The sequence below is a fragment of the Papaver somniferum genome, chromosome 7, assembly GCF_003573695.1.
Source record: "Papaver somniferum cultivar HN1 chromosome 7, ASM357369v1, whole genome shotgun sequence".
In the NCBI taxonomy this organism is placed as follows: domain Eukaryota; kingdom Viridiplantae; phylum Streptophyta; class Magnoliopsida; order Ranunculales; family Papaveraceae; genus Papaver; species Papaver somniferum.
Genome location: NC_039364.1, coordinates 212,794,942 through 212,816,311, shown reverse-complemented (window position 1 = coordinate 212,816,311; position 21,370 = coordinate 212,794,942). Strand labels below are relative to the sequence as shown.

Genomic DNA, 21,370 nt, shown 5'->3' with positions numbered 1-21,370 from the left:
ACGGGAGCATCATAGCCATTAACAACATATACCCATGATTGAAAACCACGCGCTTGAAGAAACGCAGGCATAACAATTTTCCACCATAAGTAATTCGAGTCATCGAAGACAGGTGGTACGTTAATAGAGATAGCACCTCTGTCCATAGAGTCAGATCGCTACAAACACAGACTTTTGAGGTCTTAAACGTGTTTGCCTGCTCTAATACCAATTGAAAATGCGGGGGTCTGACAACCTCACTCAATATTTCGATTAGCAATCTGTATGGACTAAATCCAATATACTTTTATGAGAATCAACTAGACAGTTAGACTCGATCAATAGAAAAGTATATCAAAAAGTTCTTATATCTCTATCTCTTGATTTAAATCTTACTCAAGCAATCTGCAAGTCTCGATTAAATACAAGAGAGATAAACTTGGACGGTACCAAAGACCAATGTCCAAGGATCAATCGATTTCCAATCAACAACCAAAGGTTGGATTTCACTATTGATCGATACAACACACAACCTCTGATATTTCAATTATATAAAAAAATATAATGCGGAATAGAAATAACACAGACACCAGAAGTTTTATTAACGAGGAAACCGCAAATGCAGAAAACCCCCGAGACCTAGTCCAGATTGAACACCATACTGTATTAAGCCGCTACAGACACTAGCCTACTACAAACTAACTTCGGCCTGGACTGTAGTTGAAACCTAATCAATATCACACTGATTCAAGGTATAGTTGCGCTCCTTACGTCTATAATCCCATCAGGATACTACGCACTTGATTCCCTTAGCTGATGTCACCCACAACTAAGAGTTCCTACGACCCAAAGTCGAAGACTTTAATAAACAAATCTGTATCACAAAGAAAAGTCTACAAAGATAGATAAATCTGTCTCCCACAGATAAACCTAAAAGTTTTGTTCTGTCTTTTGATAAAAATCAAGGTGAACAAGAACCAATTGATATTATATTCTCGAAGAACAACTTAGTATTATCAATCACCTCACAATAATCTAAATCGTATGGTAGCGAAATTAGATATTGCGGAATCACAAACGATGAGACGAAGATATGTGTGATTTCTTTTTATCTTGCCCTATCGGAGATATAATCTCAAGTCAATTATTCCAATTGAACTCGTACGATAGAAAATCGCAAGATCAGATAGCTCAACTACAAGAGAAGTAGTTTCGTCTGGCTTCACGATCCCAATGAAGTCTTTCAGTCGTTAATCGACAGGGTCTCGAGAAGAAACCTACGATTAAAGGAGAATCGACTCTAGCAAACCAACTAGTATCACACAGGAGGTGTGGGGATTAGTTTTGCACAGTTGGTAGACGTCTCCTTATATAGTTTTCAAATCAGGGTTTGCAATCCAAGTTACCTTGGTAACAAAGCATTCAATATTCACCGTTAGATGAAAAACCTGATTTATCCAAGATAATATCTTTCAACCGTTAGATCGAAACTTAGCTTGTCACACACAAAAGAAATGTATTCATTTAGGTTTGAGTAACCGTACCTAAACGTGTACATTGGTTGGTTCAAAAATGGTTGACCAATGGTTAGACATATGAGTGCTTTCATATCAACCGTATTCATATTTCTCATAACTAGTTCAAATGACTCATAAGAACTAGTTCAAGAGTTGTTCAATTTCTTAGGTCTTTATACATAGACACGATTGAAACAAAATCGTTTTGATTCATTTGAATCAATTCATGAACAATATACCCACGGTTTACAAAGATTGCATTCCTTATAATTTATTGTTTTAAGTCCATGAACTACCGATTTGAGAAATAACCAGCTTGAGTACGCGTACGGGTATGCGTACCTTAGCTACCGGATTTTGAGTTGTTTTTAGTTTCCAAACTCAGCAGACTTTTTAGGGTGAAAAAGTTCCGCCAGTACGCGTACGGGTACACGTACCTAAGGTGACTGGTTTTTGAGTTCGTAAACTTCAAACCCAGCAGAATTTCACAGACGTGAACTTCCGCCAGTATGCGTACGGGTACGCATACCCAACCTGTCTCCTTAACCAATACCGCATGCACACATATGCACGCACTTGATTTCCGGCACATGGATTTATACACAAATGTGCAAACACACTAAATGCTTACATCCATAGGTGGTTACATATTCTCAACTCTACATTTCAATCATTGAAACATTCTTCTATAATGTTATAACAGTCGTTAGACATAAAGAATCGACTATCCTCATCAAAACTATTTTCAAGATTGAAACGTCATCATGACTTTCGTCACGGGTAAAGATGAAGATGGTTAAAGAAAAATCTTACGAACACGTATCTCGAGAAGAAGATAGGCGAGTAAACTCGGCTCGAAATAGCAAGTGTATGTATGAAAACTATCATACTTATACGACTATTGTCTCAAGAGTAGGAGATGGAGTAGATAGACTTTTGAGTGACAAGATGAGTTCAAGTTTCCATATACCTTTTAGTCGGATGAAGTTCCACCGGTCCCTTGAGTAGTTCTTAGTCTTTGCAAGATAATCGCCATGGAGTCTGGAGCTCAACTAATCCTAACTATCCTAGACCGTGACTTAGTCATAAGTATACTATAAATCAAGACATATAGTTTTGATCACTAATATTGAAAAACATGCTTGATATAGCAACGCATGCGAGTTCGACCGAGCAATGCTCTAACAGAAACTAGCGTGACCGATCCTAGTAGCCACTTGGAGGTAGAAACGAACTTTGTTTGGTAGAACCGTTAAACCCATGAAAGATGATTGAATGTTTTTGATCAATCACAAAGTTCTTGGAAATCAGATGAACCAATTCTAAACTCGTTTGGAAGTGTGGCAAATCGGTTCCAAGATTGTAAATATGAAAAAGGATTTACAAAGTAAAGATGTCGACATACTTGAACACGTGCAGTAGTTCTTACCTATTATTGTTCAAAGATATTCCTTAATAACTAAAGGAGAATCCCAGATCGAAATAAATTGAGAATCTTTTAATTAAGGTTTTTAGTTTTATATACTTTTAATTTCTAGCAATTAAATGCATATCTTTAGAAAATAAAAAATTGGTAATGTGCATTTACTAATTGGAGATTTTCTACTGAGATTTCGGTCAATATTTGGACAGAGCATTTCCAGGAATTATGAAAACCGATTTTGGCTTTATTGCATATCTTTGAGAATATTCGGTTTTGGAAATTCCTTGGTGTCCAAACTTTCTTGGTCTATAAATATTGAAGTTTTCATTTCAAGCAAACTAATCCTCAGAGCCAGCAAAACTACCTAGTTATGTTGTTACTGGTGGAGCCGTCTATTCGGAGAGGAAAGTACCCTAATTAGGAGAAATCTCTTACGACCGGTCGTTTTAAAGACTTCTTTGGGATTGGGAAGCTGTACGAGTATCGTTGGTGGAAAACTAGATAATTGCAGTTTATTATTAGTTTGCAATTGATTTGATTGACTAACGGTTGTTGAACTTTGATTGCACCTAGTTTGTTTATGCTTGAGAATCTTCTCTCCTGATATAAGATTCACTCAAACTAGATCAAAGTATCGACGGGGATATTTAGACTGTTTGTAGATCTAAAGACGTCTTGTGATAATCCATCGTTAAAAGACTCCGTTCTATGTGAGATTGATCACAAGAGATTCAAGTTGTTTGTGTGCAGGTGTTTATTGAAGATCTAAGAAGATTTGAGGACAAAAAAGATTTCTTATTTGAGTTCATAATCTTTGGGGTGCACAAAACTTGATCGGCTGGGGATCCAACTATAATCGATTTATCTTTGTGATAACCTTGATTGATTAGTTGAGTAGATCGGCATCAATACAGTTCTTAGTGATTCAAAGTATTGATTGCATAATCTAAAACAATTACTTTGGTAGTTGTTAATAGATAGATCTAAGAACCTGACAAAGGAGTTTATTTGGATGAACGGAAGAGCCTTTTGTAAAACTCGTATCACTTGTTTGAAAAGAGTTGTTACCAAACATATTTGTTGTTCCTTTACTGTTTGGAATACGAACCAAAGGAATTGTTCCAAGTGCATGACTTTTTACAAGTTGGAGGCGAAGTAATACTTAGGGAACTATGTGAACTATATGTTTAGTTGCTTGGTCTCAACTATACGAAGTTGGTTTAGATTTTGTATAGCGGCTTAATTCTGAGAGTATTCAATTCTGGATAAGGTCCCGAGGTTTTTCTGCATTTGCTGTTTCCTCGTTAACAAAATCTTGTTGTGTCTTTTACTTTTGTATTTTCGCAATTATAATTGTTTTATTATAGTTAGAAGTAAAATACACAAACGTTAATTCCTATTTACTGGATAGCAATCCTATTGTGTTTGGTTAAGTCTGAACCTATTATCAAGTAATCATACTTCGTTGTTGTATTGTCTCGATCTTGTATCCATAGTCAATCACACAAGTTATCTTGTTGTCGTATTATCTCGATCTCGTATCCATAGACGATCACACGAAGTGTGAACCGATTAGTTGTATTGTCTCGACTCAGTCCATAGACAATCACTTTCGGAGAAAGGACTTATAGGTGGAAAAGTTTTAGATTGAGGTATATTTGGGTACCCTTGACTTTTCAGGTGAGTCTCCCACACATTTTTCTTCTTGTATTATTTGTTCTTTGATATGAAATAAATATTCAACTCGTGGTGTTACAGGAAGGAACCGCACCTGGAGATAACTCTTAGATGGATATTAACCCCAATGAGGATGTCGATGCGCCTTGCAATGAGGATGTGGACGCCATGTCCGTTGCTACGGGTGTAATTGTTTCCAAAGAGTCTTCTGAAATTGAAGGAGCGTTGGTCGTGAATTCTATTGCAAGCGTCATTTTCAACCCTCCGTTCGTTGCTCCCTTCGCGTATCATGTGTTGATTGGAGGATTCAGCGTGCCAGCTAAGTATGCGGAGTTGTATACCCGAATATGGTAGAAGCATGGACACATCGCAACGACCAAGAAGATTGACAGTCGTGTTTCTTTGGTTAAACGCGTGGAAGAGGCCTATCTTTTGAACTTCATGTATAAGACATCGATATAATCGTATGAATGCTATTGTGATTATGTATGGGTATGGGTGAATATTTCGTCATAGGAAACAATGTTTTACATTCGTTTAAAGGAAGTAAAATTCATAAACTTGTTTTATGAATCGAAAGGGAAATCGCTAGGCTTATTGGTATTGTTATTCATTGTAAATCTTTGGATTACCAATATGTGTGTTTAGTATAACCGCTCATAACTTGTTTATGTATCTTGGTAAACCTATTCTGACTTTTGTATTGGTATGACTTTTATTAGTGAAACCGATCTTAAGTAATCACCTAAGATAGTATGGTCGATATTCGTAATTGGTGTGACCATTCCTAGTCATTGGGTAACCGATCCTACTACTTTGTGGGAGTAATCACAAGATGTGTAATGGATTCTTCTAGTAGGTTAACAAGTCTTAGTAATTGGTGTAACCGATCTTATAACTTGTGCAACCGATCACAAGTAAGTACCATAAATAGTGGTAACCGATACTGGTACTTAGTTAGCCATTTTATGGAAACTAGTGTAACCGATCCTAGTAGCCACTTGGAGGTAGAACCGAACTTTTTGTTTGGTAGAACCGTTAAACCCATGAATGGTGATTGAATGTTTTTGATCAATCACATAGTTCTTGGAAATCAGATGAACCAATTCTAAACTCATTTGGAAGTGTGGCAAATCGGTTCCAAGATTGTAAATAAGAAAAAGGATTTACAAAGTAAAGATGTCGACATATTTGAAAACGTGCAGTAATTCTTACCTATTATTGTATAAAGATATTCCTTAATAACTAAAGGAGAATCCCCGATCAAAATAAACTGAGAATCTATTAATTAAGGTTTTTAATTTTATATGTTTTTAATTTCCAGCAATTAAATGCATATCTTTAGAAAATAAAAAATTGGTAATGTGCATTTACTAATTGGAGATTTTCTACTGAGATTTCGGTCAATATTTGGACATAGCATTTCCAGGATTTATGAAAACTGATTTTGGCTTTATTGCATATCTTCGAGAATATTCGGTTTTGGAAATTCCTTGGTGTCCAAACTTCCTTGGTCTATAAATATTGAAGTCTGCATTTCGAGCAAACTAATCCTCAGAGCCAGCAAAACTACCTAGTTGTGTTGTTACTGGTGGAGCCGTCTATTAGGAGAGGAAAGTACCCTAATTAGGCGAAATCTCTTACGACCGCTCGTTTTAAAGACTTCTTTGGGATTGAGAAGCTCTACGAGTACCGTTGGTAGGAAACTAGATAAGTGCAGTTTATTATTAGTTTTTGATTGACTCGATTGACTAACGGTTGTTGAACTTTGATTGCACCTTGTTTGTTTATGCTTGAGAATCTTCTCTTCTGATATAAGATTCACTCAAATTAGATCGAAGTATCTACGAGGATCTTTAGACTGTTTGTAGATCTAAAGACGTCTTGTGATAATCCATCGTTAACAGATTCCGTTCTGTGTGTGATTGATCACAAGAGATTCAAGTTGTTTGTGTGCAGGTGTTTATTGAAGATCTAAGAAGATTTGAAGACAAAGAAGATTTCTTATTTGAGTTCATAATCTTTAGTGTGCACAAAACTTGATCGGCTAGGGATCCAACTATAATTGGTTTATCTTTTGATAGATTGGAGTGATTAGTTGCGTACATCGGCATCAATACATTTCTTTGTGATTCATAATATTGATTGCATAGTCTAAATAATTATTTTGGTAGTTGTTAAATAGATTGATCTAGAACCCGACAAAAGAGTTTATTGGTTAAACAGAAGAGCCTTTTGTCAAACTCATATCACGTTGTTTGAAAAGAGGTATTACCGAACAGATTTGTTGTTCCTTTACTGTTTGGAATACGAACCAAAGGAATTGTTCCAAGTGCGTGACTTATTGCAAGTTGGAGGCGCAAGGATACTGAGGGAACTAGGTGAACTATAGGTTTAGTTGCTTGGTCTCAACTATACGAAGTTGGTTTAGATTTTGTATAACGGCTTAATTCTGACCGTATTCAATTCTGGACAAGGTCCCGGGGTTTTTTAGCATTTGCGGTTTCCTCGTTAACAAAATCTTGTTGTTTCTTTTACTTTTTTATTTCCACAATTATAATTGATTTATTAAAATTAGAAGTAAAATACACAAACGTTAATTCCTAATTACTTGATAGCAATCCTATAGTGTTTGGTTAAGTCTGAACCTATTATCAAGTAATCATACTTCGTTGTTGTATTGTCACGATCTTGTATCCATAGTCAATCACGCAAGTTATCTTATTGTCGTATTGTCTCGATTTCGTATCCATAGACGATCACACGAAGTATGAACCGATACGTTGAATTGTCTCAACTCAGTCCATAGACAATAAGTTTCGGAGAAAGGACTTATAGGTGGAAAAGTTTTAGATTTAGGTATATTTGGGTACCCTCGTCTTTTCGCTAACTTTGGGCAATCGTCTAGTGGCTCTGTTGGCGAGTTAGAAGGGCTTCGATTGGCCGGAGTATTAGTTGGTCCATCGGTGTGCCTGATGACGCTTATCCAGTCGCGTCAAGGAGCGACCAAGCTTGATAAATCAGCCGGCTAAAACGTGCAGCTGTGATCGTTTTGAGACTGACATGGGCAGCCTATATCCAATTCCTTAAGGAATTAAGTGTATCGACCAACCAACTTCCACTTTTAATTAAAAGTGCATGTAAAACTTTTAAAGCAATCTGATTGGTCGATGGGAAAGGGGGCCGGCAAGAAGCAACATGGAGCGTGGCCAGTCGGCCACATGTGGCGCCTGCTGAAGCCAATCGGTCGGCAAACTGGCGCGGCCATGCCTCCTTTTTCCGCTGCTCTTACTTGCCGCAGTTCCTCTTTATTTCTTGTTTTCTTATTTTTGGTAGGATCTTGCTCCTACCTGATGGATCAATTTCCTAGTTTACCTAGGTTTAGTTTCGACCAATAGGGTTCGAACTATCGCGCAGGGCGCAAAAAACCTAATTTTTGTAAATTGATAAAATCAGGTTAAAGAACTGAACAATCAATTTTTGGTGAATTTTGCATATTGATACAAAAAATTCACTAATTTAATATCAAAGGGAAGCATAACTTTGCATGCCTCTGATTGAGTACTTCCACACGCATCTTAATCCTGACACTTCGGGAGATTCATGCTACTCGGCTGGGAGCGAGCATTAGTCGTCATGTCATGTAAGTATTAAGAGTTCAAATGGGGAACATGGCATAAAAGAAATACTCAGAAATTTACAGAATATTTGGGATTGTTTCTACACGCACCATTCTGGATAAATTTCATATAAATATACTGAATTGCTCAATACACATGTAAGTAAAGAGGCCTGGGCACTCATCATTTTTAAATGGCTCAAATTCTTTGCATAATGATGGCGCATTAAATACAGGGTTTTACAATTTTAGCCCTGAACTAAAAACCACCATCAACAGTGTACACCTAGTCGGTTCAACAATAGTTAACCAATGGTTAGCCATATGAGCACTTTCATATCAACCTTATTCATCTTTACCATAACTAGTTCAAATGACTGAAATGTAACTAGTTTGAGAGTTGTTCAATTGCTTAGATATCGTAGAAGTATACAAGATACAATCGAAGCAAAATAGATTTTTATTCACTCGAATCAATTATGAACATTATATCCACGGTTTGCAAAGATTGCATTCCTTATTATATAAATGTTTTAGTTCATGAAAAAACCGATTTTAGAAAGTAACCCTACTTAAGTATGTAAACGGGTACGCATACTTAAGTATACGGATTGAGTTTGTTTTTTACTTCCAAACTCCAGCAGAAATTCACGGACGTGAAGCTTCCACCAGTATGCGTACGGGTACGCATACTTACCCGAATTTCCAACAACCGCCAGTACGCTTACGGGTACGCATACTTCCGGTTCCCGGTTTTGGACTTTTACACAAATGTGAGAACACACTATGTTTATATCCAAACATGGTTACTTGTTCTAAACTCTCATTTCAATCATTGAAACTTTCTTAGAGGATGTTAAAATAGTTGTTATCCACAAACTATAGCATCAAAGAGATTTTCAAGTTATTGAAATAATCAACATGACTTTCGTCACGAGTAAAGATGAACTTGGCTAAAACGAAATCTTACCAACACATATTTCGAGAAATAGATAAGCGAGATAAATTCGGCTCGAAATAGCAAATGTGTATGATTGAAGTCTATATAGCAATACGACTTTTGTCTCAAATATGAGATAGAGCAGATAGACTTTTGAGTGATAGATAAGTTCAAGTCTCCACATACCTTTTGTTTATGAAGTTCCACAAGTTCCCTTGAGCAGTTCTTCGTCTTCATTCGATGAACGTCGGTGGAGTCTAAAGCTCAACTACACTTACTATTCTAATCCGAGACTTAGCTATAAGTAGACTAGAAATCAAGACTTATAATTTTGGCAACTAAACTTGACAAACAAGCTTGAGATAGCAACGCTTGCGAGTTCGACCGAGCAATGCTCTAACAATCTCCCCCTTTGTCAATTTTATTGACAAAACTATCAATACATATGGAATACAAAATAAATAAACTTTGTACCTTCTCATCCTAATGCTTGATCTCCTTGGTTATTCAACATTACTCGAATCTTCGTCACTTCCAAGTACTCCAATGATTCTAAATGTCTTCAATTCAACATCATCGTTGTTGAAGATCCGTAGCTATAACAATGAGAAAACAATAGCTCTCAATCATTGTTATACAGTGTTATAGTATTATTACACAACATCAAAGTTCAATTGTATCATAACTTTGACAACAATACTATGGTGATATGTATCATTCCTCCTTAGTCAATACTTCATCTCACATGAAAACCACTCCCCCTTACATAATGATCCGAAAACCATATGTATTTGTAGTGTGAACTACACATTAATTCTCCCCCTTTTTGTCAATAAAATTGGCAAAGGTAAGAAAATTAGTGGAATCCTAATGAAATTTCCATAGAGATACTTCATGACCAAAAGAAAAGCACATATCAACTCTTTAGATGCAATCATAAAGCCAAAACTAAATGCATTCATCAAGGAAGTTATAAAGATACAAGATAACCTCTATAATACTCCACAGCCGCACTCCCCACAAAGATTTGACAATAAAGCACAAGTTCAATTAAGAACTCTCCCCCATAAAATGTCATTCCCGAAAGAACAACAAGAGCGACCTTACTTTTACAAGAAAATAAGGATTTCTTTGGACATTAACAAATCACATGAAACATGAATTTGTATCCAAAAATCTCAAATAAATTAACCACAAGAGAACCCATGATTGAATCAATCATATATGCTTACATAAGAGAACTTACGGAGCCGCACAGTATTTACATAAACATATGGACCAGGGAAGATCGATACTGTGGAATAAACAATGATTCATTATATTTTTCATCACTATTTGCACAATGACATATAATAGACTTTAATCTTTGTAAACAAAAGTTCATTCTATCTTCTGTCAATATTTGCATACTGATAAACACATATGTGCTACATTCTATATCCATATTTATATTAGGTAGGACTCAATATTTTGGTTAATAACACTCTTTTAATGTTTTTATAAAAAGTACAAGTGAATTCGATAATCGGAAGCAAAATGTGAAGCAAAATATCATTTGCGACAAAAATCACCAATGCAACACACGCCACCAAAAGTAGAAAGCCTAGTGGATTCTGGCCTGCCAAATTGACTACTTACACTAGTTGCACCAGCTTGCCATTCCACAACACAAATGGATTCTCTTTGTATTTTCATGTTCACTAGGAATATTGAGAGATAGTGGGCGACGTGGCAAACCCTCCATCATTTCTTTTTTGTGGTGTTAAAGTATCAAGTTCTCTCTTCTGTTCATATCAAAAGAGAATTGATTTGGAGCATTCTCATTTCTCCAAGCAGCTGCTCACGAGTTTTGAACTAATGGAGCGAGATGGACGTCAAGAATTGAATAGGGAGAAGAACTGAAGTCTGAGACCGCGAGATGGTGGCCAATGGAAGCTATGTTGCTGCTTGCGGCACTTGCGGTTGTTGTGCTATGGTTGCCGATAAGGAAGGTGAAGCTGTGATCGATCTTGGGCGTGACTTAGACAGGAAATGGACATGAAATTATTTTGAACCCAAGTGTGGGTTTTACTCGCCTAAGTCATAACTGGAGTTGCTTCAATGAGAGTCTGTGTTGGGACTTCGTAAGACTATGAATCAGTCTATGATGGTTGTTCTCAGATTGGTGGTTGTAGAGAGAGCTGGGACTGAACGGTGCAAAGGGAGATGTACTGTCGGCTGATTATGGTGAATTGAGAGGGGTCTTAGCTCGAGTAAAGTGGTCCTAAGATTTGGCTAGATAAATCAAGCAGGTGAAGAATTATGAAGAAGAGAAAGAAATGCATGAATGATGGCTTAACAGTGACAGTGGGGTTCATAGGCTACTGTCAGGGGAGAAACGATGGTTGTTTAATGGCGAACTGAATTGAGAACTTAGGCTACAGAGAGGCAAGATGTGCAAGGGTCAATTGGATGAGCTGTGCATTTCGAAGATGGCAGCAATAAGGTTCCAGAAGGGGATCAATTGCGGTAGATGAGAAGGAAACGAAGATGGCAACAAAACAAAGTCAGGGTCCGTGCAACTGGTTGGAATTTGGAGTGATGATGTGAATAGAAACGGGTTCTGTTGCTGAGTGCGAGAAGAGAAGGGGGTCGAAGTAGTGGTGCCATGATAACAAGAAGAAGACGCTGCGAAGACAAGGAGCTGAACGTGCAGGTGATTATCAAAAACGAGACTGCGGCTGGGAGCCGTCGACAACAACAAAACAGAGACTAGGGTTTGGAGTTCCATTTCTCCCTTTTGATTTCAATTAGCTAGGGATTTATTGATATTTGTTTATGGTTTTTAAGAAAGCCATGGCTAGCTAATTCCATGTTAGGGTGAAAGGATGAACATGTAGGATTTATTTGTTTTCATGAACAAGGGTTTTCTACCCATTGAACTTAATTTTAATAATTTTGTCTCTCTATCAATGTTTATTTTCTAGCTAGATTTTTCATGCACTATGCCATGTATAGTTCATTGTTAGATTAGTAGAAAAACTCATTGAACCTAAGTAATAATTGAATGATGAATATTCCTTGACTCTTCATGCTATGTATGATTAGTGCTTAGAAATTCTATTTTTAGGTGAGAACAAATAATTCATTTTTGATGATTTTTGCCAACGATTCGTAAATGCAATATCTTCCATGTATGAATAGTTAGGTTTTCCGCTCTACATGAGTTTATTTGAGACCCTTTGTGATTGAATACGAGTAGTTTTCTTACAACGGATTCCTGAAACCCTAACATCTTCATATTCCTGGTTACCGTCTTTCCCATTGATTCTATTTTATTAGTTTAATATTATTATTTCGTTTTCAATTTCTAAAAATCCAAAAATATTATTTCTGATTAGTTTTATATTAATAGGTACTCTCAGAATCCTATCAACTTTTGGCGACGCTGCTGGGAGCGACTGTGGAATATTGTAATTAGTATTTCTGATTTTGTATAGAGTTAGGTTTTTATTTTTATTTTTGTACAATATTTTTATTTTATTTTAGGATTTCTTTTTCCTTTTGACTCTTTTTGTGTTTTAGAACTTTATTTCAGGTACTTTTCGAGGATAATGACTCCTTCTTAGGAGACGTCATCTAAGATGACGCTTGGAGAATATATGCGTCGAAGTTCACATTATCAGGAGACCTCATCTGAGATGACGCTTGGTAAGTATATGCATGGGCAACGATATGGAGTTTTTGCTCCACATATGGTAAATGAAGAATCACCTAAATTGATATATGAGAAGTATTACAAGCACACACTGCCTAGTCGGGAACAAAGGTTAAGAATTCTGGCAAGAGTTATATGCAGATGATGATTTAGAGGAACCTGTTTGTACAAAAGATACTATTGTTGAGTCTAACGACTTAGAGACAGTAGACGTTCATCATGAGATACCTTCTAATCATTTGAATAGGGAGATTCTAGTTGCAGTTAATGATGAGTCGATTAATCATGATATTGTCGCCCCATTAAGCTCATCTTTCGCTGATCCATCTTGTGACTCTATGAATGTTGATGTGCATGTTGAACATATTGATATTGGTCAGGTAACTTGTACCGATGAATTAGAACCTTTATATGATTGCATTTCTCTTTTTGTTGATTCTGATGACCCTATGCCTATTGATATTGTCGATGCACTGTTCCCTCCAATGGTTAATCAAGGTAACTCAACAATGGAAATTATTTTCGCGGACTTAGAACCATATTTAGGAGTTACTGATTTTCATAAACATGGAACATTAAATATAGGTTTAAATCATTGTGTTATGTTGGATGATTCAGTGCCTTTTTACATTGTCAATGCATTGATTCCTCTGATTTCTAGTGAAGATAATGTGTCGACCGAATGAATTTCCGCTGATTTAGAATCTGATTTAGAGCGTGTTTCCCGAATAAAAACTATCAAACAATCTGAACTTGTTAATTATGGAAGTGATTTACTTATCCCGGCCATACATTATTTGAGTATCACTTACAATTTTCTATTGGGAATTGTAGATGGGAAAAAACTATTTGCTGGTTTTTTAGGAAAGTGAAGAGACGACGGTTCGAACGAGACTCCTCAACCAAGCAAACTGCGTAACCTCACACAGATGCACTGCACGGGAGTGCTTTGAGTTCGAGAGATCAATCTTTAGGACTCCGGCCTAAACCAAGTCAATGGTCGTTCCAGAGTCAATTCGGTCACAAAGAGGGAGATGGGTTGATCTGTAGGAGGGAAGTTGAGAAGTGTGTGAGATCAATGATGATCAAGGATTATGGATGTGTTGTGGGTTTCTGCAAGTTTATGAACTGCTGAGTTCTGTGAATAAGTTTCGATCGAGAGAATTTTTGTCTGTGGACGGATGTTGTCCTCAGTCGTCGATTCAGAACTTATTTATATTGTCAGAATAGTAAGCACATTGATCCAAGTAAGTGTGACGGTTTCTTGAGTGAAAGAGTGGGAAAGTGGGAGATCGTGGTAAAATCAGCTCCATGTCGTATGGAGACTTGATTGATCGTCCAACCACTACTTTTCTAACTACCTCAACCGCTTGCACGACTTACTCACATTTCTCATCGTGGATGAACACACGTGTTGTAGGCCGCCAGACCAAAACCCTAATTGATATCCCCCATGTGACGTGATTGATGTCTCACGAACGTGGATTCTGCAAAGCAGACGTGTATTTGATTAGTCAGTCGCTGACTTGATCAGACGGTGAGTCTAAGTTTTGTTGAATTGAGCGTGATTGACGAATGCTCAGTGATTCATGGATTGAACATGTCAGACGTATAGTTCTTGAATGATGTTAATATTGCTCGTCTGAGCAAATATTGTAAATTCGACGAATTGTTGAATATTGAGTTGAATCAATATTCAGCGTAGTTAGATCAATATTCGACCAACTGAGCGAGTATTGCTCAATTCGATAAATTACTGAATATTGATAGTTGGATCAATATTCGAGCAACTGAGAAAGTTGTAGCGCCCCCAAAGCTGGCAGCTGACTAATCCAAGAGATTAACTAAAGAAAGGGGCTCTAAAGATTTAAATCATAAACTTACACATTCAATTAAGAAATCTGCTATAAAACTTATCCCAAAGCTAACCCCGATCAGAAATATAAATATACAAGAACTTCTCTCAAATGATATATATACAATAGTTATTTTGTTTGCGAATAGAATAAACAAACATAATAGACATAGCAGAAGCTAACAAATTAACGGAGTCAACTCCTCGAGCTTTCGCTGCGCAACTCTGATCTATCTCTGAAACTGAAAGTAGGAATGGGTGAGCACATCATCCCTAAAGGGGGTGCCCAGCAGGAATAACATTTAACTTTAAATAAATCATGAGAAAGATTTGGAAAAAAATTCATGTTTTCCCAAACATCAAAGTGACCAAGTCACTGGAAATGCACAAACAATGTATATAGACAAACTCCTTCTTCAAACAATATATATTAGTGATGCCGGGTTTTTCCACACCTACATAGCAATATTGATGCCAGGTTGTTCCACACGTAATAAGCATAAAATCTGAATTCATGTAGATATAAATGAAGGAGCGTATCCTATATACCACACGTGGAAATTCTCATTTCCCATAACAATTCATATTGACAACCAAACATTATAGGTCCTTTCCAATTCATGGAAAGATTCAAAGAATCAAATGAACAATCATAATACAAACTAAATAATGCATGAAATGCACAACTGACAATGCATGAGTTTGTTAAACATAAACTTTTGTAAAAGAAACAACAATGGTTTCAAAAGAGTTAAAAGTATTTCCACCTCTTTTGATGACAAGCCACGCCTACCTCGAGATCCACGATCCACCGGTTCATCCTTTGAATCGATCGTTGTTAATGACTAGCTGTTAATCATACAAGCACTCTAAGAGTATAGCCAAAAGGCTCACACAAGGCTCATAACATAATTCATACAAGTTCCAGGTATAAGCTATGTGAACTATCTAATGGTTCTAAGCCCATTATGGTATCTCATTCTCTACCTTTAACATAACTAAGGGTTTACTATTCCAATTAAGTTGATTCCATAGTTCATTAGCTAAGTCTTATAAATATCTACAACTTTGTAGAAGAAACCGATGTCTAATTCGGACCACAAGAGGTCCAAAACATCTAATTAAGAAAACTGTCCTAAGCCCGAGTCCACAAAACAAATGTATTACTCTAAAGCCCAGTCCACTTGAGTCTAACTAATGGTCATTAACTGTCAATCTAACAGTCAACGTCTAAGGTCAGGTCAACAGTTAAGGTCAAAGTCAAACAGGAATCGGTCAACTGAGTCAATTCGGGTCAAGCTAGGGAAAACTCAGTGAGTTAAAACGATTCAACTCAGTCAGATTAACTGAGTCAGCTAACAAAACAAAATCAGACTGAATAAGTTCAGTGAGGCATGCCAAAGGTTCTTACACAACTATAACTCTAACTCAAGTTCAAATTCCAAACTATACATACATCAGCTCATTCAAATATAATTCAACAATTCAATTACAATAAACACAACAATAGCCTACCTGCAGTTCAGCAGTTCCAAGCTTTCACAAAAATCACTATTTACAATTATACAATCACCCTTATCAGTATTACAACGCCACTTACTTCAACAACAATACCAACTCAACCTTCATTTTCAACTATTCAATTCCCTATCCTATACACACACTGCCTATACCAGTAACTATAACAAAATGCTTCATATTCACCAACACAACCACCAAAACCAGCTCCACTGACAACCATCACTTGCAACTCCACTAAGCTATGTAACAAACCCATCATTCATCTTCATAAACAACACCACCAGTTCACTTCCAAAACAATACCCACATCAACCTCAGTTCAGACTCCAACAACTGCAACTCCAATGACCCCTGCATCTGTGAATCTCAACACTAACAGTTCCACTTAAGTGCAATAACTCCAACAACACACTTCACCAATATTTTCAATTAACTCAAATCACTAACACACATACAACAGCAGCACAAGCCCTCTTATGTCTCAACATCATTTCTATTTCCTGTAATTCCACAAGCATCTGCAATCCATAATTATATACCAACACAACTTCCATACATACTCAAACATCTTTCATAATTCTAAATTCATTAACGAACTTATAAACTCAATAATGAACTGGAACTAATTTTATAAGAACAGTTACCTTAATTCTGAATTACCCATGCGATTGAATTCAAGCTCTCCCTCACCTGAATCCATTATAATCCTCTCAATCATCCTAACCCATTTCTTATCTCATCCGATTTCTCTACTGCTTCAACAAAACCCTAATTTCTCAATTGTCAAATAACTTCTCTTCTTCGAAGTTAAACCCATAGCCTTCCTCTTCACAACAGATTCTTTAACACCCATACTTTAATCTCATCTTGTTTAATTCAATCAGTTCATCTTCAACATGCAGAAACCGTAACTCCTGATTCAATCCTCAAACAACTCTACAGCTTCAACCAACATCAAATTAAGAACAAACCCATCTTCAATTCCATCTTAATCAATAGTAATTCGAAACCCCAATCCTTAACCACAGAAAACCCTAACTTCGATTTATAATATCATCTCAATCTTCTTCTTAATAATTAACAGAAACACCAACTCATACATCATCAGAACATCTTCATCAACTAACCCTCTCTAATCGATTCTCACATTTCTCTCAGAAACAGCAACCGTGAAGAACAAAAGAAAAAAGAAAGAAAAGAAGAAAGAAGAATGAAAGAGAAAGAAGAAGAAGAAAATAAAGAAGAGTTTTATCTTCTCGGTCGGGTGAAGATAAGACCAAGGGTAAAACTATTGCACCCACTCGCTCTGCTAAGGGAAGCCCATGTCGGTCTACTTGTGAAAAGACCATTTTGCACTTCAAATCAATCTGATGATATCTCCTTCCCCTGGTATCCGATTGACATGTTCGAGTAGTCCATTTCGCAACACTTCTCGACTTCTATCTAACGATACTATTTTCGTATCTAGATCGTTGTTAGATTAATTTCTAATAATTAATATTCGTGTTAAACTAATTGAGTTATTATCGACTAATATGTCTCTTGACTAGTCTAATAGCGTTTATGAGCTTGAGGGTCTTTACAAAAGTATTGCTCAATTCGATAAATTACTGAATATTGACAGTTAGATCAATATTCGAGCAACTGAGCGAGTATTGCTCAATTCGATAAATTACTGAATATTGACAGTTGGATCAATATTCGAGCAACTGAGCAAGTACTGATCAATTCGATGAATTATTGGTAAAGTGACCCAATAAAATATTACTTAAAATATTGGTATCCTACCAAATATTATATAATTAATCTGGATGTTGATTACTGAATCAACATAAAATTATTAGTGTTTGAACTTGCTCAGAATGATGATTTGTGGAGCGTTTGTTCAAAACCTTAATTTTGATCAATTGTTCGTCAATTGATGAATTGCTAAAAAATACTGAGTGAAGGAGGGACCGACCACATGGGATGATGGACGACCATGTGGTTCCCAAGTGTTGGAGTGAGCGTGTACCAGTGTCCTTAGTTGACCGGTTGGTGAAAGAATAATCAAATGGTGGTGTTGATTATTTATTATAATAGTGCTCGTCTGAGCATTAGGTGATAAAACCTAATTATGGAGAAGTGAGGGACTGACCAAGGGAGCATAGAAACGGCCTTTGGTGGTCGTGGGACCAGCTGATGGTCGTTTGAGCAAATTCCAAGTTGGTTGAAAAGAGCTTGGACCCAATATGAGCAATTGAGCAAATTAGGTCAAAATCATGAAGATGTGTGTGACCGGCTCCTTGTTAGCCTTAGTGCCGTCCTTGGTCGGTCAAGGAAGCATGCCCGTGTCACCATAATGCCCGTATCTCAATCTTGAGAGTTTTGGTATTTTCTGGTTTGCGTTTGTGCAATATTTTAGAAGAGTTTGATCTTTGACTGAAATTCTTGATTTTGCTCGAATGAGCAAGTAGAGCTTTGCTCGTTTGACCAAAATTTCGAGAATATTAAAATAATAATATTTTAATATTTTTCGTGAGTAGTCTAGTCGGTCATGTGACCATTTTACTTTTTTGCTTTTCATGGTTTGAGCAATATTTGAGAAAATATGGAAAAACCAGGGTTTTTGCTCAAACGGAGGAATTTCATGAGATGAGGGAAATAATAATTGTGAAAACAAGGGATTGTAAAGTGCGGGACTGGCCATGGCTAGAGCATGACCGGCCGGCTAGGTAGCCCAGGTCCCGTGACACTTTCCCCTATTTTATTATTTTTCATGAAACCGTGAAAATATGGAGAAACCTTGAGTTTTGCTCAAACAAGGAAAGTTGCTTGAATGAAGGAGTCTTCATGAGATCATGAAAATAAAATAATAAAATAAAAAAAATAAAGGAAGAGGCGTGGAGGATCGGCCACGGTGGCATGATCGCCCGGCCGGTGGGCCCAGTCCCTAGGCGCCTCTTTTATATTTTTTATTATTATTTTCTCTCTCCTATTTTGCGTGGGATTCCTCGTTTGTCCATATTTTTTAATTCTCGTTCGTGCATTTGGGTGCTCGTTCGTGCATCATTGTTGAGCACACTTGCACCATTTTCTTGGGGCTTACTCGGTGATAGTCCAGATTCCCGATTGTTGAGTAATTATTACTAATTCATGAAATTCAGCGGAGAATGATTCATGAAACGGAGTAATAACAACGAATTGAGTATCTATTACTAATCCATGAATCTAGTCGGAGGATTCAGGGAACGGAGTAATGAGATAAAATGGTTATCTATTACTAATCCACGGAATCAGCCGGGGATAGCCATGGAACGAAGTAATGAGATGAAATAGATTATTTTCTAGGAATTCAGTCGGTGAATGTCATAGTAGAATTAATCTATTGCAGAAGAGATATGAGATAGTTGAAGCATCATACTCATTCTGAAGAGTGCATAGGCATGAAACAACGTGCAGCGTCGATGTCCTGAAGGCGTTTAGCCCTCCAGCAAACAATTATGTCTAGAGAGCCGCCTGAATCTATATACAGTCTCTCTACATAGTCAGGGAACAACGAGTATCGCCGATGTCTTGAAGGCGTTAATCCCTCTAACAAACAATTATGTCTAGAGAACCGCCCAATCGTTATTCTATGTAGAGGTGGGTCTCTCTATGTAGTCAGGGAACATCGAGTATCGCCGACGTCCTGAAGGCATTAAGCCTTCTGACAAACAATTATGTCCAGAGAACCGCCCAATCGTTATTCTACATAGAGGGCATGATGAAATGTGCAGCATCGAACGCTCAGCTGGGGAGGCCTTTCGAGAAACATGTTCATCATGGCTCTGAGTGGAATACACACTCAGTCAGAGTTCGTGAAACAGTTCACGGATCATAAAATATGAATCGTCACGTGCGTTCCTGAAGCCGGGTCAGAAACATGCAGTATCATGATTTTACGATTTTGACCTTTATCGAAAATCCACCATCCACATTAAGTCCCCTGCTTAGTGAGGGACAGTCATGTTCCGCAGTAAACATTATATGGTGATTTTGCAGTTGACGAGATAAGCAGTTAAATTCGGTTGTACAAAGGTATTTTCAGAATCCTCGATTTGCTCCAATGATGTCATGTACGAGCAAATGCTTAGGTAAGGACCCTGACAGTAAGATAGAGTGTCATCTCGTGAGCATGAAGAAATGAAGCACTGTTGATTTGAGCGATCGGGCGTTCAGTTTTGGTCAGTTTAGCATTTACGGGCCCGAGCCCAAAAAAGAAATCCTTGTTTTAGGAACAGACGTTTGTTCGTTCATTAGTTTAAGAAATGAACAAAATAGACTTGAGTCTAATGATAAAATTTTTGTTTATGCGCTTTCACGGAAGCCAAAATTTTATTTTTTAAGTATGTGATCTTTCACAAAATGGAATAAACTCTCGTTTCAAAGGTGGATGCTCGTACAAGAGAAAAGTTTTTTTTTTTTTGGAATAGACGTGCGTCTGTTAGTAATAAAACTTTTGTCTATGAGCTTTAATGAATTTTTGAAAATATACTCTTATTTCAAATACATATGCTCACGTGAGGGAGCAAATATATATTTTTTTAAATTCACGTGAGTTTAATATTAAATATATATATTTTGTAAAATCAATGTTTTGATTTTGAACAACTGTTGAAAGTAGACAACTATACATGGTGAAATAATGTTTGTATGTGAGTTTTCACAATTGTAGAATGAACGTCTGTCCAATTTTTTAAAAAACCAGTGTATGTTAAAATTCACGTGGGTTATTTACGGTTTTATGAAAATCAAGTCATGATTCTGAATAATGAATTTTGCTCGTCTTTGCAGGTTTGAGGGAACGAGCAAGTTTTCGAAATTCTGATGTTATAATCACTACATCTAGTGAAATCGTAAATAGGTAAGAGTTGGATTGTTACCATTTTTGTTACGCGTTTGTTATTGGTATATCCATGACTCCATGTCTTTCGCCTCAGATGGTGGTGACTTCTGGTTAAAACCACTCTTATGGCTCTTCCAGGGAATGCTCCAAAAAATATCAAGTCGAAGATGAAGACTTCTGCAGTTGCTCATGCCGAGGTGAATCAACCTTTCAGAGACGCTGGAAAGCTGACACATTGTATGTATCTCGATCATCTGGGTATGTGGTAGAGGACA

The 21,370-nt window shown here is 36.9% G+C and overlaps 1 long non-coding RNA gene across 1 annotated transcript; it reads left to right on the top strand.

Moving 5' to 3' along the window:
- The first annotated feature begins 10,948 nt into the window (after positions 1-10,948).
- LOC113299509 lies at positions 10,949-14,210 on the top strand. The gene is made up of 2 exons (XR_003335089.1): positions 10,949-12,845; positions 13,687-14,210. It is a non-coding gene; the product is annotated as an uncharacterized LOC113299509 (long non-coding RNA).
- The last annotated feature ends 7,160 nt before the right edge of the window (positions 14,211-21,370 follow it).